This window comes from Hesperophylax consimilis, chromosome 11 (assembly GCF_061612785.1).
Source record: "Hesperophylax consimilis isolate HC1 chromosome 11, BYU_Hcon_1.0, whole genome shotgun sequence".
In the NCBI taxonomy this organism is placed as follows: Eukaryota; Metazoa; Arthropoda; class Insecta; order Trichoptera; family Limnephilidae; genus Hesperophylax; species Hesperophylax consimilis.
This window is the reverse complement of record NC_142846.1, coordinates 31,750,995-31,778,230: the sequence shown is the minus strand read 5'-3', so window position 1 is coordinate 31,778,230 and position 27,236 is coordinate 31,750,995. Positions and strand designations below refer to the sequence as shown.

Genomic DNA, 27,236 nt, shown 5'->3' with positions numbered 1-27,236 from the left:
TTATAGGATAACCAACACCTCTGCTATACGTCGCCCCATGTGGTTCGCTACGTTTGGTGACTTGGGAGGGGTGCCCGGATTCATGGTCTTGGCGGCGGACGCATCTACCCACCGACTGCGTGGCGGGCCGGATCGGGTAGCTATGGTAGCAAACTATGTATAATTTTAACATTGACATTATTAACAGTTTATCAAACTCCCCTGGAGCATTATACTCGATTCAGTGTAAAGGGGCTAGTTCATTTGAATACTGATAAATTTGATGTTGGCATATAATAAAAAAAAAAGAAAATGTTAAAATTTTATAACGTCTTTCGCCGTTCTACAGTTTTTTTCTCCAACAGACTAGAGACAAATACATTTTCTGCCTAATGATAATAATTAAAATAAAATTATAATGATTGTAGTTTTTATTAATTTATTTTGGTAATTGAAAAATGTATCAGTAAACAATAAAGAATGTGTGGCAGTAAATATTATTGTTTTCGTTGTATCTTTATACGTATCCTGCGTCCTCACATTTATATCACATCGACTAACAATATGGCTGCACTCGGAATACTAGCGATGTTTACGACGCATTAGTATTCGTCAGGTGTAAGCACAGTAATATGCACTCCAGCAGGGGTTTCCAATATCTTCTTTACTCCACTGTCAGTGTACTGAATTCTCATTTCGTGTTGTCATCTTCGAATGGAACGTCCAATATTGGAATCAAAGCCACAATTTCGAAGGGTTAAAATAATTTTCTTTGATTATATTTCATAATGGCTCCATTAAAATGGCATTCGTTATTTCTGGCTGAAAACGTGTTTAGCTTGAGTTACTTACTTTGTCATAAAAAACTTACATTTTGATTTTGGGCCAAAACACCTAACCAAACTATATAATTTTTGGTTCCATGATAAATCAACACATCGACAATTCAACACACCTTTAAAAAGTGATATAAAGTCATTAGAAACGATGAAAAAAAAATATTAAACCTAACCTAACCTAACCTACTTAACTCAGTTAATAAAGTTTTTGTTTCATCACTTTCCATGACTTTATATAACTTTTTAAAGATGTGATGAATTATCTTTTCGAAGATTTATCCAGTCTCCTTAATTTTTATTTTAAATCAAAACGCGTTTGTGTTTTCATGGCCGTGATTGGGGAGTCACGATCATTGGCTACGAATCCACGGAGGTCGCGCGTTTAATTCCCAACATGCGCAAGTAAACCTTATTTCACAAGTTATTAATTTAAAATAAAAATAAAATTGTATATTTGAGGCACGTCCCAGAGCCTATTTTCAGTATTGCCCTGGTATACGACCATTTTTAAGAATTGAAACGTTGCTTGAAATGTCTTAAGCTGTGTATGGTGACCGGATTCTAGTACCCAAGTAATCCCCACCTCCCTCTTTGCTATCTCATTCCACTCCCCACCACCTTACTACACAAAATACCCCTATAATTGGCCATAATCTCACTGGCTCCAGTAGGTTGGGAGCTGTTCGGACTGTAGTGGGGTACTCACATTCAAATCTAGTTTTAGATAAATACATCCCCTCGGCCATAACTGAGATATAATTAAAAATAATTGATAAAATTAAAAAGGTTTTTTACTCCTTCACAAAGCGCCCAGAAAGTGATAATTTACAAAATTTAAGCGATCATTTTTTGTTGTTGTTGTTATTTTATTAATGTTTTATTAATTTCTTCACTTGTTATAATTTTTCGTGTATTTTTCATAAACGTTTTTTATAATTTTAACTTTCATATTCCTGTATCTCCCAACATTATCTATCTTTGAATCCTACAATAGTTTGTTTATTGAGGTAGGTACGAAATCTAGGTACAAATAAGCCCCTTATTTAACAACACCTGTTCTAACACGCGGTTATAATCTGATTTACACACATGTGTGTCACATTCGGTTTGTTTACATTATTTATTTTGTAATTTGGTTTATTCGTACTTTCGTTTTTTAACACATTCGTGACCTGTCCGTAGAAATACTATTACTGACATCACCAATTACTTCACAATTGTTTAAAAATTCCCAGCTTGTGTTTGCATGGCTCAATATTATACCTAATGTCCTCTTGTGTTTCTAATATTTAATTTAAATCCTAGATTAAATACGAATTTCTATGTCCTTTACGTTGCATGTTTTCGATGAGTGAGAACAGTAAAAACATGCCAATGCGTATTGTCTCGTAGACTCGTCAAACAAAAAAATCAACCGCTTAAAACCCGATCCATGCATTTCCATTTATATCTTATCTGGCATAAAGATGTCGATGTACAATTCATAATTTATTATTAAGGCGATGCACTACGTAGTAATTTTAAATCGTGTGTTTTTGGTTTGAAAATTTGGTCGACTACAAATGTTTCAGATGCTTTAATTGAATACTGCGAGTAGAATACATCGTGGCCTTTGAAATAATCGAGTATTTTTTAGATAAGTCTTTTTATAAGCCCAGAAAATAATAATGTATAGGCCAATGAAAACTGCTTTAAAGTTCAAAATCTCCTATTTACGAACCCATTTTCGGTTATGGTTTTATTGTATAATGTGGAAAATTAAGTTATTTATAAAATGATCGAAAAACATTTAAATATTTTTGCCTGAACATCCACAAAATAAAATAAAAGGCACTTTTTGGCATAAATCAAAACAGGTGGATGGTGCGAAGCGGGAATTTAAGCCTTATCGCCATCTACGTAAGGTGTGTTATTAATAGCGGCTCAATTCAAAATATTACACGACGTAGTGCATCGCCTTAAAATTAAAGGTGACCCTCAATGCTAAATCACTTTTTTCGATTAATCTTTATAACGAATTGGTTTACATTATGAATACAAAAAATATACTTTAGATACATTAAAGATTTTACTATTGTTTGCCTTGAGTAGAATAATAAAAAAAATTAATTACTCAATAAAAAATATAAATGTAAACTACTAAAAAAAATTTTTTTCAAAAGAAATGTATGAACAAATAAAAGAAACATTTTTTTTTAAATACGATATTATAGCTAAGATTATCTGTGACATTTTCCTTTAAATAACTTTTTTGCTTTCTTATAAAATTATTTACAAAATAAATAAGAACCACTTTTGTGCTTAAAATCGAGCGTTTGTAGAGTCCGTTTCTCAAGCGATTTTAATGCGTATTACCTTTATTTGTGACTATATTAGGCATACCAAGAATATACACATATTTGGCTTATAGCTTCCTCTTAATACAAGAATGTAGAAAGGCATTGGAGTTTTCTCGTGATAATAATAATAACTATTTATTTCCGAATGCATGCAGTGGTAGTTCAATGGAATACATTCCACAATTCAGAGTGAAATAAAAAAACATGCATAAAATAAAAAATATACACGTTTTACTACAGTACATATTTTTTTAACAATTTTTGTATTTAATATTTTAAATGTTGAACCTTTCTCCCAGAGGAATAGGTCAACCGCGCTAACAACTAATCCGTAATATTATTCTCTTTTTTGTATGAAAATGTAATAATTATATTTCAATAAACAAATAAAATTATCAAAAAATGTTAGTTAATAAAATTTTAAAGCCTATTTTATCACCTTTTAAAAACAATTTTTAATTGTCGGATATGTTCAGAAATATTCCATTTATTTTGATTTTGTTGAAAAGCAAAAATACTTCGACCTTCTGTCAAAAATATGGCAGAGGCCTGAGAAGTTAAAAAAGAAAGGAAGTGAAATATATTAGTCTTTTAAGGAGGAAATTTGGCACATCATCCCATTATGGGGGACTCCCTCCAGGAAGCCATGGTAGTGATGAAGGTATTCTTGGACTGGCGTTGTCTGCACCGTTAGATTCCCATTTGGTGGCGGAAAATTGCTCAGAAAGAGTGCACTTGTCTCCAGGAACATGGTAATGGTGTTACTATGTAATTTGATATAATTTGTACAAAGTAACAACACATTTTCAATCTGCTCCCAATAATTTAAATCCAATGCACTGACTTAACAATACGAAAGGTTTAAACAATTCTATACTGCTCAGTGTATAGTAAGTGAAAGGAAAGAATAATGAAGGATATTATGGTGTGATAGAAACGGAGAATTAAACTGGTGGTAACAGACTGTGCATTTTTAAATTGTGTTGTTTGTAATACATTTTTTCTTCAATGGGATTGCAAGCCGGACAGTATTTGAAAGAGGATTACGAAAACACCGATTAAATACCAACCAGCCCACAATAGAGACGGTCTTTCGTGTACAATACATTAATTCGTATTTATGTTTCAAAACACGTAGATAACCTCCGCGAAAACAAGAACTAACTTCAAAACATCACTTAATAGGTTAATTTTCTACCCTAGTAATGTTACCATCATTTCAAATGCATAACAAATTACCCACCCCAAACAAATCAAAACCGTTTCGAAATTAGTATTTAATCGGAAATTCGGATAAAAGAAAAAAGCTCTAACTTTCGGGTTTACTACCAAATAACGTTCCGAATTCAAAACACGTAGGCAATTAGCGTCGTTAGATGTCGTTTGATTAGTTTGGGGACTAAGATTAGGGAACTCAAAATGTGTTCGAACTTCAAAAATTTACCGTGTTTGAAGGTCGAAGTTCAAAAATTGATCGCTATCTACCTCGGGCAAGCAATACAAAAATAATGAACAATAGTCACGGAAAGCTTTGTAGTCAGTCGAGCAATTTTTTGCAAATTATGCCAAGTTTGCAAAAAAAGTTTTGAGCCATCGCTTGCCAAAATGAACCAAATTTATAGAACCAGGTGGATTCATTAGCTTTAAACAACAGTAAACCCTTTAATATATTTCAATATCAATATTTTAAGGAATTGAATTAATTAAATTATATGGTAAAAGTACATATGTGACCCCAATCGCTCGAGTGGATAGGCAGCAAGAAGATAAACTAAAGACGCTATGTTTTTGTTATATATCAACTGCCATTTTTTTCAATTGGGTGTCTCCTTACAAAAACGATTTTGTTTTTGTTTTAATGACACCTAGCCATGTTACAATTTTGACGACACCACCTACTTCAGAGTTACCCGTGTCAAGATGTAGGAGTAATGATGTGTGTATGAAATAGTTGGTGAAAAAACTTTTCGTAAAATAAATAATGGCTTCCGAATGGAGAGATTAGTTTACGGAATAAGATTAAGGGATTCAAAATGTGTTGTAACTTAAAACGTTGATTGTGTTCAAAGTTCAAAAATTGATAGCATCCATCCTCGGATAAACAATAGACAAAATAATGGGATGGTTGAAGCAATGTGTGTCAACTATCGAATAGATGGGAACTCAAATAACTTTCCCGAAAACAAAGAATGGCGCTCGATTGGGGTTGATTTATTGGCGCGTGTGAAAGGATTTCCGATTGCCTGCTCTATGGGGAGGAAAATTTATGGAATATTGGTTATGGATTTCAATCTATAGTTATGCATGATGTTTGTTTTCAAATATGGTTTTATACATAATTTTCAATACTTAAAAAATTGTTTTAAGGCCATCAAAATAATTTTATAGCTTCATTGTTTTGCAAAACATTGAATACTGTGTCTACCTAATATTTATTCTCGGAATATTTTTTTAGCTAAAGTATTCATAAGAAAGAAAGAAAATAATATTTTTTTAAAAAGCATTCGTTTCTTTCTTTGTATTTTATCATTTAAAAAATCTCCGAATTCATTTCTAGTGGTAGTTTGTCATTTTTAACGATTATATCTCTTTCAAAAGTATTTTCTTTTAGACCATTGCGTTCCTGTCAAATACTTCAAAGGCTTTAAAAATTTAATCTTCCTAACCCTCTGCCCTAAATCACCCCCCCTCCCCTTTGTTCCTACAGTTCAAATGCGGAGCAAATCTTTCTCACAATTCCACCCTTTGGCCTGGAGATTACGTTTTCGCTTAATTAAATATTCAACGTTGATGGATGTCTATTTGTTTTTACTTCGTAAAAAACAAATTCTGTTGTTCTAAATTCTAGACATGAAGATGTTCGAGTGGTGTTAACGCTAATGTCGTGTTTTTGTTTGTTACAGATTAGGAGAAAAGAAAACATTGCTACTATATTCAGGTAAGTTTTAAACGCACCCTTTATTATTCCTCCTATTACACACAGAGAAGTGGATAATCTAGGACAGGCAGATATTGAGAACATGCTGAGATTAGCTGAATTTAATAAAATAATAAATCTAGCGATCATTCTGCTCATGGGACCTTTAGACGTCTGCTATTGCGAGTGTTCAGTGCTTTTCGCACAATTATGACGACGTTTTGACAACGTTTGGTAATACGTTCTGTGAAGAAAATGCATTTTTAGGTAATGATATCGCAAATTAATTGGTTCCGTCCCACGAAACCTGCACAACGAACCGAACTGCTCCTAAAATTCAAAAGAGCAAATTAAAGTGTACAGGACTACTCAACAATTTTCAAGATCTTTTATTAATGTACCTACTTGCTAGGATACAACGGCTCAGCGCGTTGTACGGACGTTGTGTGAATGCAGGCATTGACACATTTGAAATTATATGTTTTCCAAACTGGCCTAAATTATTTGATTCTTGATAAAAAGTAATTTACAAATTTCTCAACCTGATTAGGTAGGAAATAACTATTTTTGTTAAATTTGATAAAACCGTATTAAATACCTACGGCTACTTTGAATGCAAAACTCAAAGATTTCGTGGCTTGTAATACTAAAAAATTGTTCAATGAATAAATGTGGCACAGCTAATAGTTATCTTCTTCTTAATATGTTACTCATTGCGTTAATTACAGAATATTGACTATTAATCCGCCAACCAAACTCATAGTACACTAAATCTAATAAAAAAGCCATTCGTTAGTTACAATTAATAGATTATGTAAAAAAAACACGTATGAATGAACCTTAATACAACAAAAAATAAACCATTCGTCCTGTACAAAGAGGTTTATCGAAAATCTAAATAGTAAAGAGACTTAAGCCATATCAGGTTTATTGGAGATTCCTACAGGTATCTTAGATGAAATAGATTAAGCACGTACGGAATAGAATAAATAGAACCCAAAGTAAACAAATTCTCGTGATAACTTCAAGACAGATAGACTTCAAGACAACTGACATACGAGTATAATACTTATCCGTTTATTTAGCGTGTAATTTGTTAACCTTAAAGATGTAGGTTGTAGTAATGGTGATATTATTACCTTGGCTGTGCGTAGTATTTTAAGTCGACCCTTTTGAATTTCACCTATAATTTTGTTTGTATGTTCCGTTTCCGTTTTAAAATGGTGGCCTTTTTAGTGGTTCAGTAAAGATATTTTTTTATATCATCGTGTTTATTTTGACTTTATTCAATATTACGGTATCTACCTGGCTGAAGAATGTTTGAAAAAAATATTGTCAGTGAGATGGTGACTTTTTTTTAAAAATTTTCCTTTAATTGAAATATTAATTATTTTTTTACACAAATTTTGATTTAATTTATTATGGAGTAGGTAGGTATTTAAGTACCTACGTATAAAACTTATGATTTCAATGGAAATTTTGGGTTTGAATTAAAAATAAGAGAAAATTTTAAACATTTTTTTTCAACTACTGTTCACAGAACTACTACTTGTCTAGATAAATATCCCCTTACCAATAAATATTTTCAAAATTTTAGACAACTGATAAAAAATCATTGACGTAGAGTAAATGTTTGTTCATCAGTTGGGTAAAATTTAAAAACGCGTATTATTAATAAGGCCCTTAATATACAAAATAATAATAACGGCTATTCTTGGTCTAGTCTAGAATAACCTGGTATGATAGCGTAATGAAGTATTTTGATAGTAATAATATATTGTTTTGAGGTTTTGAGCAGTCTGGGAGCCTACTCTGTATCTTTCGAAACTTTCCTGCCGCCTGTTTAACCAAGTTACAAACCCGTCTTAACCCTTCCCTTACGGTGTTCAAAAACTCCTCGTCCACCGGTGCTATACACTCAGTAAATCTATATTATGTTATCATTACTTAATGCAATACATACATTTATTGCGGAGAAATACCTAAAACTAAATTCTGTATATTTAGAGAGATATTTTATTAATTAGAGACTATCTTCACTCAGTTGACAGCACTGGCAAGGAAAGGTTAAACCACGTACTTACTTGTTTGTTTACCCGAAAGATACAGAATAGGCCCCCTGGTCATGTTAATTGAGAACTAACCGAGTCTCAATAATGTAGTATCAAAATTTCCTAGACTTCAATAAAGCAGCTTAGTATTTTTGATATTAGGCTAATTTCTGTTGTATTTACATTAGTCACTTAATTTCATGAGTAGAAAAACGTGTTTCTTGCAAATTTGGGATTTATCGTTCACAAAGATTTAACCCGTCTCCAAATACAACATTTTTCAGTATCTGCGCATTTTAATAACAAGGGAGGCGTAGAAGCTTTTGATGAAAATTGGTTAAATACTTGTTGGGTTCCCTTTTTACTCGAAGTTTTCGTTTTGCCTACAGATTTGCTTTTTTGGTTTGCTCGGCCCTATCACAATGAACGTCAATCAATGCAGTTACATCAAAAAGCACTTTATATAAATAAATATTCTGCATTGAAAAATATACGCAATAAGATATTAAGTTACAAATCAGAACATATTTGTATATATATTATGTAATATGAATTCATTAAAAGTTAGGAAAAAAACTATCCCAAAACCCAGCCCAACCTAACCCAACTGGTTAACCTAGTTTTTTCGTCACTTTTCGAAAGTATTTTGCTTTGTCGCTGTTCTAATTTGTCCCGTTACCTGTTTATTATAATTATTTAACTATGTATGTAGGGTAAAACGGGCACCTCGAGACGTTGGCAATTCAACACACTCTTGCAAAGTGATTTATGAAAATTATGACGTTTTTTCCGCACTTTTAATGACTATATCACATCTCAAAAGTGTATTGAATTGCCAATATCCAAAGTTCTAATGTAACAGTATTAAATGTGATAATATCGTGAAAAAATACTAATCTTAACAAAAATCTTAAAAAAATTACTTTGCTTAAAAGTGTGGTTATAAATATAAGCCGAACTAATTGAATATACTTTTTAAACATGTATCTAAGAACATCAATAACATAAATATGTCAGTCTGAGCTCAAAATAAACGAAGTATAATGAAATATTTCCATGGCCAGATCCAAAAATATACAATAAACAGAGTTATCAGCAGTAAGCACGTACCCGAGAGACTTTAATCGACGATTCCTGAGCTTATTTGCTGTGACATATTTTGTTCAATTAAAAACAACAACAATCACACGTCGCCACTGATCACTGGCCACATGTCGCAACGAAGCACGTCATAAGCGCTCCGTCTCGTCTGTTTGATGCTGCTGGAACGAGACGGAGTGCGTTATCACGTGATGTGCTAGGTTGTACCCAGCGGCGACGTGTGATGGAAACATTTATTTTTTATTATTGTTTTTAATTGAAAATTTCACGGGACAGCTAAATGAAATCTACATTTTTATATTTAAATAAGCTTATGAATCGCTGGTTAAAGTCTGTCAGGTACTTGATGATGCACTTGATCTTTACCCAGCAGTGTTTTGCATGAGACTGATGTTGGTGCTGACGTAATATTTATTTATGTCTTCTACACAATGGCACGAGGGAAAAGCTCGGTTTTCATTAACATCAACTCGACGGTGGAAATACCCGAAAGCGTCGTTCTGCACGATGAAGTAAAAAAAATCATAATTATTATTTTGAGTGTGTTGTGCAAAGGTGATCCATCATTTTTACTCAAACTCTATTCGAATGTTTGTGGCCTTTTACAGAACAACTTTCAAACAGTATCGATCTTGGAATTTCCAGTGATTCAGAGGTGGAGCCCATATTTTCTTTTTTCCGAGAAAACATTTGAATAATTACCTATGGAAATGATTTTTCTTTATTTAAACATCTTTTTTCATGATTTTAGTATACACAATCACGTGCTAAGTTGTAGGTATATTTAACAAATATTTATTTCTATATATACGATATGTAAACAGCGAACAAAATTTCTAAATTAAGGAATTAAATACTGCAAACTTTTTTTAAATATTCTGATGCCGCACTAGAGGCTATAAAAAAAATAATTACCTACAGGGCCTATATAATCTTTGGGGATGCTGTGGAGGGAGAGGAATTACTTAGAAAGAAAATGGCACAAGGGGTGGATAGTAATCTGGAGACAATGTGTCAATAAAACATTGAAATTATTATAATAAAAAATTTTATAATAATAAAACATTGTAATTATTATTATAAACATTGTAATTATTATAATAAAACAAATAATATTATATAAACATTATAATTAAATAAATGTGGTTAGCTGGAAGAAATGGGGTCTACCCATAAGCTACACCTTTTGTAATTTTTATTTTACAATAAATAATTTTTGATTTGATTTGATTTGAAAAAAAATATCTCCCACTGCGATAGGTGGAAAGGGGTCAACTGGAGATATCGCATCTTCTTGACTTAGACTCATCTAACCCCATGAACCCAGGTACTCCAGCTAACTTACAAAACACCACAGTAACATGTATTGCATTGATTTAAAATAAACTTTTTTTATTTTTTTTATTGTTATTAAGTTTAATTTGTAGAACTCCATTTTATTATTTTATTTTTTATATATTCAATAATATTGTTATTGGGTTTATAAAATCAGTTTATTTTTAAACAAGTTCTGCTGTGTAATTATTGACAATTAGTGACAGTTTGATAATGCCTTCAGAGGGCGAAACAGCTGTCACGCGTAATAATAATTACACAGCAGAACTTGTTTAAAAATAAACTGTTTTTATAAACCCAATAACAATATTATTGAATATATAAAAAATAATAAAATAAACTTTCTTACAAGACAGCTTTGGTTTTCTTTTGTTGCGAGACAAGAAATCTGATAAAGCCCGGCACTTTCCCAAACTTCCATTTCCCAAACGTATTCCTTTTTCACTCCATTCGGCCACACTACCCTTAATTGGGGATATCATAGTCTTTTTGGCTCTGAACAGTTAAGAGCAGTTAAGTCACATAAAAAAAAACGTTGCTTAGAAATTCAGTTTTAATTACTTTAAATATTTAATTATTTTAAGAAATGCAAATGATATTGAAGGCAAACTGTTTAAGCCACCAATGGTGATCATGAAATTTTCGTACCTATAGTATCGTGAATTTCACATTAAACCAAATGTATAAATTTTTCGCATCGTCGCTAAGCGCAAACATTCTGACATTTTGGCAATTATCCCTAAATGCATTATCACGTATCCCAGGAATTCTACCGGGAAATCCAAAAACTTCCGATGCATCTACCCACTAAACCACAAACGCGGTAGATCACCGCATTTAACCGCAATGAATTCATTGATATCGGGAAATAAATCATTCAAATCTATAAACCCTTCATTTAAAGTGGTATTAGATATTTAGATTATATTAGTGTAATACCTATGGGCTGTTCTGTTATATTGTAGGAACGTATGAACCTTTCCATCACAAGGAATTTACCTACTAATCAAATTCAAAGACACATCATGTATTATTAATGCTACGTCATTTTGAATTACAAATAGATGAAATATTTATCATTATCATTTGCAAAATCTGTGTTGAATTTGGGTGAGCAGTGCTCAGCGATCAACAAACATTGCTGTTTGTTGTGATCTGTAAAATCCATGGCACACTATTTCAGCCATGTTTAACATAAGGTAATTCAATTTTACCCTGATTGTGGATCTTGGTAAACTGTAAAAGAGAGGATGAAAAAAGGGAATAGCTGTGACATCAAAGGAAATTAAAAGGGGGGGGGACGAGAAGGATGATAGTTGGTAAGTTTTTTAGTTTTCAATCTGGGTGGTGGCCTCTCATTATGACGTTGCCTGAGTTGTTAAATAGTTGGACCCTCAACAGGTATAGGTAATATAATTTGACAGTGTATAAAATTGAATTTATTTAAATGTAGGTATATTTTAAAAGATGCATGATTACGGATGAAGCACAGTGTTGTGATTCAGAAAAGTTTTGGATCATTTATACGAACTCCTGTAGAGATGGTGTAATGGTTAATCGATTAGTTAATTATGAGCAGTGGTTTCTTATTTAATATTGATGGTCAGTGAAATTATACTGCCTCTGAGAGATTCTATGTAGAATTATTAGCAAATAATTGTTGAAATAGTGAAACCAAATATATGCCAAGACGCACTCCGTCTCATTCCAGCAACACCGTACAGACGAGACAGAGCGCTAAGCACGTTATCCTTTGTTAGTGCGGCAGTGTTATCAAGAGCGATGTGATAAAATAAATAAAATATATCATCCGAGAGCAAAATGGAATCGCTGGTTTATATTTTTATTCGTAATCGCTGATGCAATCTGTAAATGTATTTCAATAATGATTTTTTTTTGAAAATTAAAAACATTTATTATAAATATGAGACATTTCTCAGTAGGTACTATGAAAAGAATCATCAAAAAAATTTCAAAGATCTTTGGTAATATCATTTAAAATGCTTATCATAATTATTATTTCGTAATGTTTTCAGCTATATAAATTATGTAAGCATTTTTGATAACATGATATTTTGGTTTCATTGGAACCAATCATTCCGATTCACTTACAATAATATAATGCTACTTTTCAAATTCAAATTGATAATAATTTTTTAACTTGTGCAGAAGAATTACAATTGCTTCCGGATATTTGAAATACTCATTATAAAATTATGAGACGAAAATATGCATGGAAAGGTACAATATTAATTCAGGGTCCTAATCAAAGATACGTTTCCCCGAATGAATTATTAACATTTATTGATATTCAAAATTCCGTGCCATAATGATATTCGATACCGACATTGAGTATTTGAGTATCCAACGATGTGGCAGATTTCAAATGGAATTCATATTAATTTAATTAATAACCCGGTATGATCTCTTAATGTTTTATTTATATAATGGGTTATTACTGTGTTTGATTGTTGTTAATCATACTTCGTAAATTTGTAAATTATAAACTAATTCGAATTATAATTCAGCAGGTATATTATAATACTGGGATTTACCTGGTACGATTACCGTACAAGGGTTTAATACATTTTTACATACCTACAATGTGGTTTTTACCGTTTTATTATTTGTAACTTAAACAAGGTATAAGATAAAAATTGATTCAAAACAACGTAAAATATAATACCTCGTTTAAGTTAAGAGTAACCAAAAAGTTACATCGTAGGTAGGCAAAAGCGAATATGTATTAAACCCTTGTAAGGTATAACGTAAAAACATTAATCCCAGTTCAATTCCATTATTACTTTTATAGTTATAATTAGAATTAGTTTAAAAATTATAACTGTAAAATAGCAAACTGTGTTTTTTCACTTCACATTTTTTGACATATGTAGATTCTTTTTTTTTTACAGTGTAGATACTAGTAAATCGTTGTACGAACTACCACTTACTATTTGGAGATAAATGAGTGTTGCTAATTTATTAAGAACCTATTCAAATTATTTGAAAGGGATTGCAGGTCGTTTCCTGATAAACTTTTAATAATTTCCTAATATATCAAAACACGTGTTAATGCACCTGTATTTGCCTTGATAATATTACATAATATCGAAATGCGAAAGTATAAAGATTTTTATGAACAATTAATATTTAACGTGTTCCAACATCGTGATTTTTTTTTTTTGGTAAAAGTATATCAGGAACCTATTAATTAATTCATTAAGGGCTTGAAATCCCGTTTTTTTACGGTGTATATTTATTATAGTTTATTCTAAAACGGACTGAGATGTTTTTTCTTGAGAAGTAAAGATGCAGAAGAGGATGATCATGGCGTTACGAGGCGTTTTATTAATTTCAACCTGTTGGAGGGAGAAAAAACGACAAAGTGCCATCTGTCCTTAAAAATACAAACTGTTTGAATAACAACCAAACTCATGTTGAACATCTGGTTTGGGTCTTTACTTAATTTTAACAACATGATTACTTAGTAAAATGAAGAGATTCTTAATAAATTAGCACACATTTTTCTCCGTGGACTCATCGATGTTTTAAAATGCGAAATTTTAGTAAAAATGATGAAAATCTGTTTCTCAATGAAAAAATCAAGACTATGCATATTCATTGTGCATTATAATACCAAATGATTGGATTGATTCCATTGTTAACCAGGAGAAATACAATAAATCTAAACAAAGGAAAGATCACTGACCTCTCGGATAGGTCCCGCTAGACAAATTGACTTCCGGTGCTTTTATTTCCAGGGGATGGTTGTAAAGCACCCTCTACAGCACGCAAGCCTCCACCTACAGCCGCTTCCTTGCAGAGGGTAGTTTTATAGTGATATTAGAGGCTATGGTCGGAACAACCCTCCGATGTGTAAATTATATATGTGAACCGAGTTCTTTCTTCAATCAAAAGTTCTGCATTACATTGGGTAAATAAAATGCTGGAAATAACGTAACATGCCTTGTAAGGGAGAACGTATTTTAGCAAGAAAACCCTTTTCCCACTGAAAGAGTGCCAATAATTATTGTTGGAATTTATTTTCCCTTTTAGGAAATTGAAATTTACCCTCTGTTGTTCAAGGTTAGGTTTTAATACCCATGAGTCATGAGTTTACGAAGGTCTGACTTTGCTTAGCAAAATATAATTTTTTAATTTTTACGAAATTTTCGTGCAAAGTCAACTTTGTAATTGATATGAACACACACATGTAGGAATAATTGCCATATCGTTTTAAAATACTTTAAGTTACAGTTATTGGTCGTGTTATTTTGAACTCGATTTTTTTTTAATAAAAAATATTTTGGCTGTCTAAAATTTCTCGGAAAAGGGGTTGAAAAATTCAGTTTTTTTACTACAAAATATTCAGAAAAAACTGATTGTCTCCAACTATTTCCGCTTAGCTATGCGAACAATGCTTTTTATTTTGGAAAATCTGATAAAAAACTAACCCCGTCATTATTAATCATGATTTAAATTGTACACAGCTCATAAATAACCATTTACCATACATTAATGATTATTTATCAGTATTGTGTAAAAATTAAAATACGTTTATTAGTAAAGCCATTGGAAACATTTTTTATAATCATGAAAAGAATATATTATGTCGAAATCTCACCATGTTTAAAAATGGAAAAATAATGTAGGAACATATTTATATTTAAATCATATTCTTCTATTACGTATCGCTTTGCAAATATGTTTTAATCTTGTGTTCCTCAAAGGTTTTAGTATTATAATTTTTTTTTGCTGATATATTATGTAATTATTATTTTTTTGGTAAACTAATGTTTAAGACAAGATTTTTTTTATGCATAGCACAAAGGGTAACAATTATTTTACAAGCAATAATTATTCGCCTGAAACACTAATCCACATTGAAAAATCTCCTGATAAAAGATACATGACGCCAACGGGACTCGAACCCGTGTCCCTTCGATTGAAGGATTCTTCGATTGATTCCTAATCGAAGGGACACGGGTTCGAGTCCCGTTGGCGTCATGTATCTTTTATCAGGAGATTTTTTAATGTGGATGAGTGTTTCAGGCGAATAATTATTGCTTGTAAAATAATAATTGATATATTATGTTTTACTTATTTATTACAACGGTGTAAGATACACAAAAGATTTTTGTTCTCTTTTCTCTTGTTTTCCTTTTCGTTTAGTGAAAATTAACTTTATTTATGTACAATGTAGTCAAGTTTTATCAATTCTACCTCTATAATACTTAAAACATTTACCGTTCCGCCTTATCTGCACTGAAAGATTATCCAATATGATCAAGAATTCCATAAACACTTGGGTTACAACCAGCCATACGTCCACAAGGTCCAATTTCCTCAGGACATTACATTATCCGACGCTATTCTCGTCCACAAAGGGGGTTTTCTATGTGCCATGCACCAAAATTATTGTTTAACACGAAAACACTTTATTACACAAGTAGTTTACTACCAGCCTCGCAGTACAGCCGTAGAGCCTTCGAGACACTCCCCCCACCGCCCCTGAATGCATCCATTACCCGGAGGTCCCAGGGTTTAATCAACCTTCCCTAAACTGAGGTCTGAGCTCATTTGTAAAGGCCGCAGTGCGAAGGTTGTACTATACAGCCTGTTGGCTTCTGAGGAAATGTATTATTACATTTTTCAACCCATTTATGCTTTGTCATTATAATAAATATCCCACTGGAAAAGAATGATCAGAATTTGCTTGCAACGATTCTTAGATTAATTTTATTTAAAATTTTAATATTGAGTGTTGAAATTATATTGAATAGATTTTTAGTAAATATTTTGCTAGTATCTTTAATAGTTAGTGGTAATAGAAAATTATCCATGAAATAATTAGATGATATTGTTAGGTAACTTCATTCCTGCTTTGTTATGAAGATTTAGAAAAATATTGCAAAAAGTAATGAAAATGTTTAAAAGTATATCGGATGAGTTTTTGAGTTGATTCTATTACAGATATAAAAATGAAAGTTTTTTTGTTTGTCCTCTATAGACTCAAAACTATTAGACCGATTTCGCTGATAATTTCCAAGTTTACTCTTATTAGTGTCAGGAGTATTTATGATTCGGGGTTTGAATGTTATTGTGTTTTTTTTTGTAATAGTAACAATTTGGTATCCACAAGTCAATGGTGAAAGTTGGGGACGCTCGAGGAAGACATTTTAATTTTAATTCATTAGAATAACAATATTTCTACATTTAAAATAACCCAGTTTTCAAGTACACTAGAATTCACAACCTCAAAACTTCACTTCAAACGATTTATAACCCCAGCAACGCTGGGTATACATCAACTAGTATTGTATAAATACGATATGTCGACCGACGAAGTTGCATCGACGAGCTGGACCGATGGTACTCCTAAGCAGCGCGTAGAGAATCGCGTGGAACTACAGCTCTTCATTAATTCTCCTACATATTACAGCAAGCAATCGAGCGACGTACGTAAGCGACGTACGCGTCACACTATTTTCAGCCTAAACCCGCGATGCCTGAATGGGAAGCCTACGCTTTGAAACACTAGTCCACTAACCAATTTTAACAATATTACTGTTTTAACTCGAACATTTGTCATTGGATCTAGTTTCCAGTTCAAGATGGTGGTAGATTTAACCTGTTATGCGCCGGAGTAGCCGATAGGCACGATCAAAAAAATCATTTCCCTTAATATAAGTAACTCTTCTGAGGAAAATATTTTTAATAAAAAAATATATTTACACATTATCTGCTAACACGGTACAATTTAAAAAAAACAGTAAGTTTAAACGAAAACATAATTTAGCGCCGGCACACGATGGATTCAGTAGGTACAGTTTTTTTTAAATGGTTATTAAATAAGTTGGTAAATGTTGAAGTGCCTACTTACAAATCTTATGATTTCAAAGGAAATTTTCATTTGTATTTATTAAATTTAAGAAAATTAGAAACATGTTTTTTGATCTGCTGTTCACAAAAAAACTTGTCATATTATAATACTCGTACACACTAGAAATTTATATATATAAAAAATATGATGTATCTGAGTTCTTGCGTAGGTAGGTTCTGGGAAAATGGGGTGAAGTCGATCGGATGGGACGGAGTCGTAATTTTCATGTTTTTAATAATATTACAGTCTTAATTATTTATTACGGATAACATTTTACAGTACGATAAATACCCAACAGAACACGATTGGTCGATAAAACAGTTAGTTGCATCAAAATAAAAGTTTTCTGTTTATTTTAGATGTGTTTTTTTCTGCTGCAAATAATCATAAAATATGAGTTAATCCAGGCGCTTTATTAACTATTGTATTGTTAACAATATATAATATTTATTGTCAAAAACCTAAATCAATTTCTTTGAGGATAAATATAAAATTCTGAATTTTGCCGGGTGAAGTCGGTCATGCTTCGAGAATACAAAAATAGCAGAGCCTTACACAGCAAAGATAGATTGAAATTCCTTAATGAGAATTCCAGGAAATGCGAGCTATAAAAATGAGAATTAAAAGGCCAACGATAAGGAATAACATGATAATAAATATATATCATTTAATATTTACAAAAAAACTAACTTCGAAGAAAACTCTAGGGTAAGTAACGAAATCACCTAGGATGAAGTCAATCACACTTTAAAATTTGATATTTCAGTGACAACATTGAGAAAAAAATGTAGGTAATTAATTATATTTAAGATGAACCTAAAAACTAGTTTGATTTTTTTTTTAAATTTAAATATATTTATTTATTCTGCAAACACAGTAAAAAACCCATGACACTGCCATTAAAAAATAATAATTATGAATATAGTTATCATCGATAATGCAGGGAAAAATATTAAGAAGGGAAGGGAAAAGGGCTGAGAGCAGACATAATTGAAAGTTAAAGGATACTTCGGACTTTAAGTTGTTAAAGGACTCGTGGAAAATATCCACATTTCCTGCAAGTCAGTTACCTAATTAACCTAGTAAGTCTTCCCAGTGGCATCAGCATTCATATGTTATTTCTGCGCCTGGGAAGTATCAGAAGCCTGTGTTGGATCTAAGGATAATAATCAGAGCCTATGTCATCTTTTGGAATGATGTGCGGTGGGTCATTTTTAAGAAAAGGAAAGAGAGGAAGTTTTGGGAAGGTAATGGGTATGATGGTTGGGTAGGTATCTAGGGATCACTGTGTCCAGGAGTGACGGACATATGAATATATTTCTCCCACTGAGGCACAAGGCCATGGGTCTCCCCAAACCAGCCTCTCCCGATCTGGCATGCCACGCAGCTGGTAGGCAAGTGCATTCTGCACACACCTCACGTGATGAACCTGGGAACCCTTGCTTAATCACCAAACGTAGTGGACCACTTGGATACGGCGAAGATGTTGGCTATCCAATAAATGGTTCCAAAGGCGGCGGTACTCAAACCCGCCTTCCAAACAATGTTAAATTCTTCCTGGAACTGGTGATGTAGATATCCAGCATTCTCTAGATAAATGCTGTTGGAAACTGCCATGGGTGTAAGTTGGAATAAGTATATCAAGTAAACTATGGAAAACCGATTAAATCTGGCTTCCAAGAAACTGAGCGTCTTGCATAGGTCAAGCAAATTTTTCACTTGTGGCCAGCTGTTACAAATCTGAAGTACGCCCAACAATTGTATTTGGGAGTCACCTCTGTAACCCCACCCCACGATACTTGATGCTGTCCAAAAGATGGTGGTGTCCAAAGGACAATGGATTGATAATCCATTGTTAACAGAATTATTATTATTTCTAATTCATAGACTCAATGTTGGCATGCTGATTCTATTCTACAGGTATTTTAATGGAGCCTACGCTGAGGAGTTAGTTGCATTGATCCCTGGTGCACTGGTGCACTTGCGTGAAACTCGACGTCCACGATCGGAACACCCGTTTACGATTGATGTTGGCTTCTTGAGATCGGGCTGCTTCTTCGAATCATTTTTGTGTAAGACGGTTCATATCTGGAACGAGCTACCGGCATCTGTTTTTTTTCCTTCATATGATCAGGGACTCTTCAAGACACGCATTATTAAATCCCTTCCTACAGCCTCTACCTTAACTCGTCTCACAACGCTGTCCAACCGAACGGCGACATAGCTTTCCTGCCTATCCAATCTACAGACAGGAGCGCTCTTGTGAAACATCACATGGTTAAAAACCGTACTCTCTCATGTAGAGGTTTCGAAAAAAATTCTTTTGGATTTTCTCCACCATTATTAATTAGTACATAAACGGTGTCCCCTGACCCGCATACCTGAGATCCACTCTCAAGAATGCTATGCACTAAGCTTAAGCTAAGCAGCCTTACAACTGCAAACTATTTACAGCAACAGGGTAAACGGAAAAAACGATGTTTTGACAACTCCAACCCGAATTACGATACTTCAGTAAATCTCAACTTACTTAAATTCATTCATAAATATTTTTGATTTTTCCAAAAGGCATCTCATTCGACATTTTTGATTCGGATTTGACATAACGAATAGTCAGACATATTCTAGCAAACAGACATACAAAAACTATTGCCTTTGATTGCAGTTGCCTTAGAATAGGTTCACTAAATTCGTTGCAAGGAATGCAAATACTAGCAATTCGTTTACTCTGTAATTTACCTGTGTGACTGCACTCTCTCCCGCCTTCGCAATCTACTTTACAGGCTGTTCTGTTGATAAGCATGCAAAAGTAATGAGGTTGTTCTGATTCTATGTAGATTTATCTTTCCATGGCACGATAGGTAAAACGCGATTTTTGACCTGCAATGTGTTTAAATAATTGTATAATATATCAAAGTATAATTGGTATCAAAGAACTTTTTTTAAATATAGGTATCAATGATTGCAAATCTTGTAAGCGGAAAGTAACCCACTTTCCGACATTCAATCGAGCTGAAACATGGCAAATAGACACTTTGTCCATGATAATTCATTTTACCAACTTTTAGTGGTAATCACGTACACACGGGGATATATACACAATTCTCTGAGATAGGAAGATTCAATCCTCAGTCAAACCAATTGCATCAATCACTGCAGTGCAAGGCGACGTCACGTATCGAAAGAGTCCAACTAGAATTAACAAACGGTCTTCCTAAATTGGCCTCGCCCGATCAGGTCCGCCTCGCGGCTGGTGGGCCGGTACATCTCACCTCATGAACCCAGGCACCCCTGCTAATCCACCAAGAGTAGCGTGATACTTGGAGTGACATATAGCAGAGGTGTTGGTTATATAATAAGTGGTGGGCGGCGTCGCGTGGCGGTAGTCTTACCCGCCTCCAAAATTGAAATATAACATAATGTTTGTGAGCATTACGCGTTGGAGAGCTCGAGGTTATGGTGACAAGAGTAAAACCTTAACCTGGAGACCTTAAACAGTCAGTGGCTGAGTTGGCAAATACAATGCGTTTCCAATTCACACCCAGGCGTAGTGAGTTCGATTCCTCGGCCGGCAAATCCTCAATCATTGCACAAGCAACATTTTCCGCTTATAAGGATGGCAGCAGGTTACTTTTTAATATTTCACGTAAATAAAATCTTCTTAATTAATAACATAATATTTCTGCCTTTTACGTATATTAACTGTACTCGATACTGTTTTATTATTATGTTTTGCACTTAAAAAGTTATTTGTGTTAAGAATAGGTATAAATTTTCAAGAAACACTTCTTGGAATGTAGCTAGACACTTTGTTTTATTTTATCTTTTAAATTTTATAACATTCATGATATGAAAAGTGAGCTGATCCAATTTGAGCTCATCTTATCGCCGGGAAAACAATTTCCCTGTTTTAAAACCACTTCACAATGTAGTCACGTACCTAACCTGTGAAAACTTTTAGCGAAGAATATAAAGTCGAGAGTTTTACTTCGTAAGACTGGCATTTTTATTTACAAGGAATCAAATATTCATTTTCACGAGATGTATAAAGAAATCACGACTATGATTATTGTACTAAAAATACGTTATTTAATATTTTTCATTTCATTTTCATTCATAATTATTGATTTCAAAAATGATCCAAAATCGCCCATTCCAAAATGGTTCCAATTGGCGACAACGTCATAATGACATTTAACATGCCAATGGCTGGTTGACGGCTGTTACCAACTTCGCTTGGCGTGTCGTCAACGCCATCGAATTCACGAATTAAAATACAAATACAGCATAAATTTTATTAGTACTTTCGGAAAACATTGCAGTTATACTTTCTAACTGGTATAAAACTGTCAGTATCGCCCTGGTGAAAGACCACAAAAAATGTTGCTTTAAAAGGTTTTACCTATGCTTGGTGATCAGTTCTGAATAGGCAGATACTTTCTAACCTTTCTCTCCCCATCTCCTTACCCTCACACTCCCAGCCTTACAACATACCTACCCCATTTGGAGATGTCGCGGACCTGTTGGATTTAGAGAGTCAAGCGTTTTTTTTTTGATTTTACTCTTTGATGAAAAATATTTCTGAATTCATCCATGCCGGGAACTGCCATTGCCAGTAGTTAGTAATAATAATAATAATAATAATAACATGACATTTATATAGCGCAGTTTATTGTCATTTCACTTCAAGTGCGCTTAACTATAGCAAACTTAAAAATGGTAATTCAGTATTAGTGGTTCTTAAAATTATTCCTACAGTGTGCCTTACCAAATACAGATCTAATAATATAACACTAAATACACTGTTTATACAAAGTGATGACAAAACTTAGAATAACAATAACAGCAGGACAGGACAAAACAAGTATATTAAAACTAAAACATAATATAAAACAAGAGTAGCATTTATATACATACACATGTTCGTAAATAAAATATGGGTAAATAACATTGTTTGTAAACGTTAAATTTTTGGAACCGTTTAACATTTGCGCATCTTTAACTATAAAAATAAATCTGTTTTGACAAATATAGCTTGCAAATGCAAGGAATTCTGGATTATATTATTTTGGTACAACCCTGTATAAAGCAAAACAGAAATATGATTACGTATCAAAATCCGTCAGAAAAATATTAAAATCGTCATTGATTTAGCAACGGTGAAGTTAATCTTCGTCGAAGATAAGGCTCAACCCAAACGCAATTAAAATAAAGATGACACTCACAGAGACGCTGAGATTATAAAACTGAATCTGTATAATCCATTAAAATTGGCTCAATAATGATAATCATTATTCAAGAATCGGAGAGAAAATTTCAAGTCGTAAAATAGAAACATTATTTCCGTTTTCAGGGATTTCATTACTTTCCATAATGGAGGTCGAAGAATGAGACGGGTAAAAAGGCCAAAAATTATATCTGAAATTTGTAACTGAGTTTATTAACATTGTTTCGTTTACATTGATATGGGACCATTTATATTGAAGAAAATTTGCTTGTCTGAGAAAATAAATTTGTTCTGGGAAATTTAGCGTTATTAAGTTTACAATACTTTTTCTCTTTGGAATTTCTAGGTAAACACATACATGTCCTTGAGACGGTTTTCAGGCCATTTTAATCAATCATTTATGTTTATTGTTTGAACGGTATCGCCAAAAATATAGAAAAATGGAATACAGATGATATAAACAGGCAAATAAACTAGAAAATTTCGTTCTGAAACAGTGGTCGTTAAACTCAAATCAACCAATTCGAACAATCTTTTCCGGTTTTTCACATCGCTAAATGTCCAGTCAATCTGATCAACTAAAATATGAGAAAAAAAAACAGTTAAAAAATTGTGACGTTTAAATATGTTTATTTTTCGGAATAACTTTATTGAGTAAAACCTCAAATTGTAACATTTAAATATTGAAGACAATATTAGTGATTTCTAAACAAAAATCTGAAACAGAAAAATCAGAAAAGGATACGGTCACATCTAGGACTCGAACCCAGGACCCTTGTCTTTCCGGGACACTGCTCTACCAACTGAGCTAATGGGACCCTATCCCCCTCGGTCACTTTTAACTGTATCATACTTCGAATAAGAACTACCAACATTGTCTTCATTTTTTTCCAACATTGTCTTCATTTTTTGGAAAAATTTTGCGGCAAATACACCATGTATTTTTTTAATGAATAAATAATGAAATAATTCCAATAAATCAAAAATAAAATTGCGCACCGCGGGATTGCTAGTTAAAGTACTACCCCTCGACCAATGAGGCCGACATTATAAAAGATGGCGTTCAAATCTCATTTTGCGAAAAATTGCATTAGATTTAAGGCCCATATGTTTCGTAGAAAATTAGTAGTTTTTTAATACATCAAAAAACATATTTATGCTCCCCTTCTTGCGGCAACCTCTATATTCTTCAGAATCAAATAAATATTTATCAAAGTCTGTATTATTCTTCACAAAACTTTAAGTTATTCTCTATTTATTTAAATATTTCCAGCGTATAACCCATTAATATTAATAAATATCTTGAATAGAAATCATTCATCCATTTATAAAACTTTGAAAATAAGATAAAATTTTTATATCATCCATTTTAATTGAAAAAACATTTTTTCTATGAAGTACATTGTTTTCGAATTTCAATAACAGTTTTAAAAGTTACCCGAAAATATGCTATTAGATGGGGTTTCAATTGAATATTTTCTTTTGAAATTTATTGAAATTTTTTGGAATTTTTCCTTTGTCAGAATATTAATCGGAATCATCGTTCGTTGATCTCGTATATGAATATATATTTTTAAAGCCATAATATTTTTCAATGGAGTTTCTTATTAAATAAAATAAAAAAGGCGTTGTTGAAGAAAATATTATAATTGTTTTTTGTGTTCGATTCGTAATGTTGTAATTGTACTTATAATGTTTACATGAACAAATTTTAAAATTGTGATAATTGAATCAGAGACCACTAAGTTTCAAATTAAAATAATTAGGGTGACAAGACTGACAGTATTTCAACTTAGTCCATTTACTAGTTACAGATAATTCGTACCACGTTGTGATGTGTCGCCAGCAAAAGATAACTTAAATGTCAACAAAAATATACTACTAAAAATCCCATTTTAGTTGACTTCATTGGTTTAGCAGGTTTAGCTTATAAAGCAAGAATATCATGATCCAGTGATTAAAATTGCGATAAGCTTAATAATAAAATTTGTTTTTCAGCTACAAAAATGATTCGTTAGCTCAGTGAAACTTGTCGCGCTTTGCAAAAAGACAAGGAGAGAAAAGCTGTTATGATTTTCAAAGAAAATAAAACATTTTCGTAATAAACGGAAAGGCGTAAAATGACATTTATAGAATGGTGATTAAAATATAGTATTGATATAGATAATATTTGAGGGATGGATGCTGTGTTTACTAATTAAATAGTTGTCAAAGGGAGTGGGACTAGCCCTTAACAATGGTGAAATAGTTAATAAGTTCACAACAGTTTCAATAGAACTTTTATTTTTTAAATTGACCCAAACAAGACAAATATCCATATTATGGCGGTAAAACCACTCTCTTTAAACCACGAGACTTCGCGGAACACACGGAAACTTATTCAAAATAATTCCAAAATTATTTTAAATATGTCTTCAAATTGGCCACATTTTTCCAGCGGGCGCTCACGGATGTTCGCCAATTGGCCAAATAGTGACCAAAAACACTCCAGTGGGTTATAATAATCTCATAATAATACATAGTCGAACAAATATTACTATATAATAACAAAAATATTCGACATATACATTCCATTATTTGGACAGGTGTCCGTTTATTGGTGGCTGACGTATTTGGCTGCTTGGGTGTTGGTAGGCAAGTCAGCAGACACCAAGAAATCTGCTCCTTTAAGTCCAGTGCTCTTTGTATACTGGTATCCTTCATGTTCTCAATTATCTGCTGCCAGTATGACGGACTCTTCTCTATAAGACTGCAGGGGAGATGACCCATCCTCAGAGTGTTGATGATAACATCCAGGGTTAAATGAATAGGAATGGTGTAAAGCAGAGGTTCCCAAAGTAGTATATATGGACCCCCGGGGTCGATATTGGCTTGAAGGGGTCCATGTCAGCGAGAAAAAAAATTGGGGGTTCAAGAGATTCAAATGGGGGGTATGTACTAGCGGATGTCCATTTACATCAGGTCAACAACATTTAGGAGTTCCGTAGATGACACGATACACCCAACACAAATAACACATTATTTTTTAATGATAAACTAATATTTATAAGTCAAGGTTTTTTATGCTATGCACAGCACAAAGGATAACGAATTATTACTAGCAATAATTGGTGGCCTGAAATATTAGAAAAATAAAGTTGGTTTTTACAGGTGAAAAAATATAATAAGCAGTAACTGATTGAAATACTACTACATATTGAATTATTTGGGAATAAACCGACGTCGCTCAGCGGTCTAGAGCACCTGACCAAACATCAGAAGGTGCAGGTTCAATTCCCGTCGATGGCATTTATTTTTACTCGGAGATATTTTCAATTTGTGTGGATATTTCAGGCGACTAATTATTGCTTATAATAAATTTGTTTTCATTTGTGCTACAAATAATACAGCTTACGTTATACTAATAATAGACTTAGAAATGACTTATTTTATATTTGTCAAATAATATTTCGTTAATTTTTTTATTGAGGTATATAAATAGAGTCTACGTTCCTTTTCCGTTCCGAATTAATATATTGAATCAATACATTGCACATTGGAAGCCGCGAATTTTCCTAGTTCCAAATCTTGTTTTTGAAAAACGTCCAGTCTAATGAAGTTTTGGTCTACGTTCAACATTTAAATGTACTTCACACAGACTTCAAAACTAAGTTTGAGGACTTTTTATATGGAAATGGAACGTTGAAGAAAAGATATAATATGACAAGAAGAACTAATCGGAATAAGCACTCACCAAGAACTTAATGGGCAGTTCTAGCCACAGAAACAAATTCCCATTGCTTATCCTGCTTCATTTTCATTTGATGTAATATCTCACAAGGCGGCTCTGTCTGCACAATGTAAAGACAAAGGACTACTTTGCAACTGGTCTACCGGACAAAAAAGCTTTGGAACCTCTGATGTAAAGGATCATTTTTTTTCTTCGAGCCCACAGCGATTCGTTCAAGAGTTTTTTTGCAGTCAGGTAATGATTTCAGTAATTAAGCTTTTCTGAAAATTTCTATCAGCCATAATGTAATTAAGCCATCGACTTACAAAACCCGATCTGGACAGTTCTGCTGGTTTTTATACATTCACAAAAATTGCTAAGAGTAAATTGAAAATAAAAAAAAAACTAATTATAATTTTCTCTAAATTACAAAAGAGTTAAATAAAACTGTGTTGATATTTAGCATAAAATGTGTGTACTTTTTATATTCTAAGTGTTTTCAACAGTTTTTCGTGACATCTACAGATTTCCGAAAAATTCTTAAGTGGGTTATGCAAGTTGACGACTAAATTCGTGTTCCAAAAGTTTGTTTTATGCTTAAAGCATTAGTGATTGAATACATTGTATGGATTAAAAGTAAGGAATTGTTGTATAATTTTTTGGCACTATCACCCATTGTTCTGTTTGATATGTAGTTGTGATCTACAAGAATGTATGGGTTAGGGTTACACTACACGTGTATGTAGTGATGTACATATAATTTATTCATTTCCCTCATATCGAATAATTGTCTTTCCTTGAATAGGGGTGTAGATTGATACGTGTAAAGTTTTTTACTCATCACTCTTATTATCTT

At 32.7% G+C, this 27,236-nt stretch overlaps 1 protein-coding gene across 1 annotated transcript in view; it reads left to right on the top strand.

Annotated features, from left to right (window-relative positions):
• The window catches only part of LOC149420025 (uncharacterized), a 624,492-nt gene that overhangs the window by 354,569 nt on the left and 242,687 nt on the right, over nt 1–27,236 (top strand). The window contains exon 2 of the mRNA XM_089636938.1: nt 6,061–6,095. The gene's annotated coding sequence lies outside the window, so the exon portion shown is untranslated. The remainder of the gene's footprint in view (nt 1–6,060; nt 6,096–27,236) is intronic.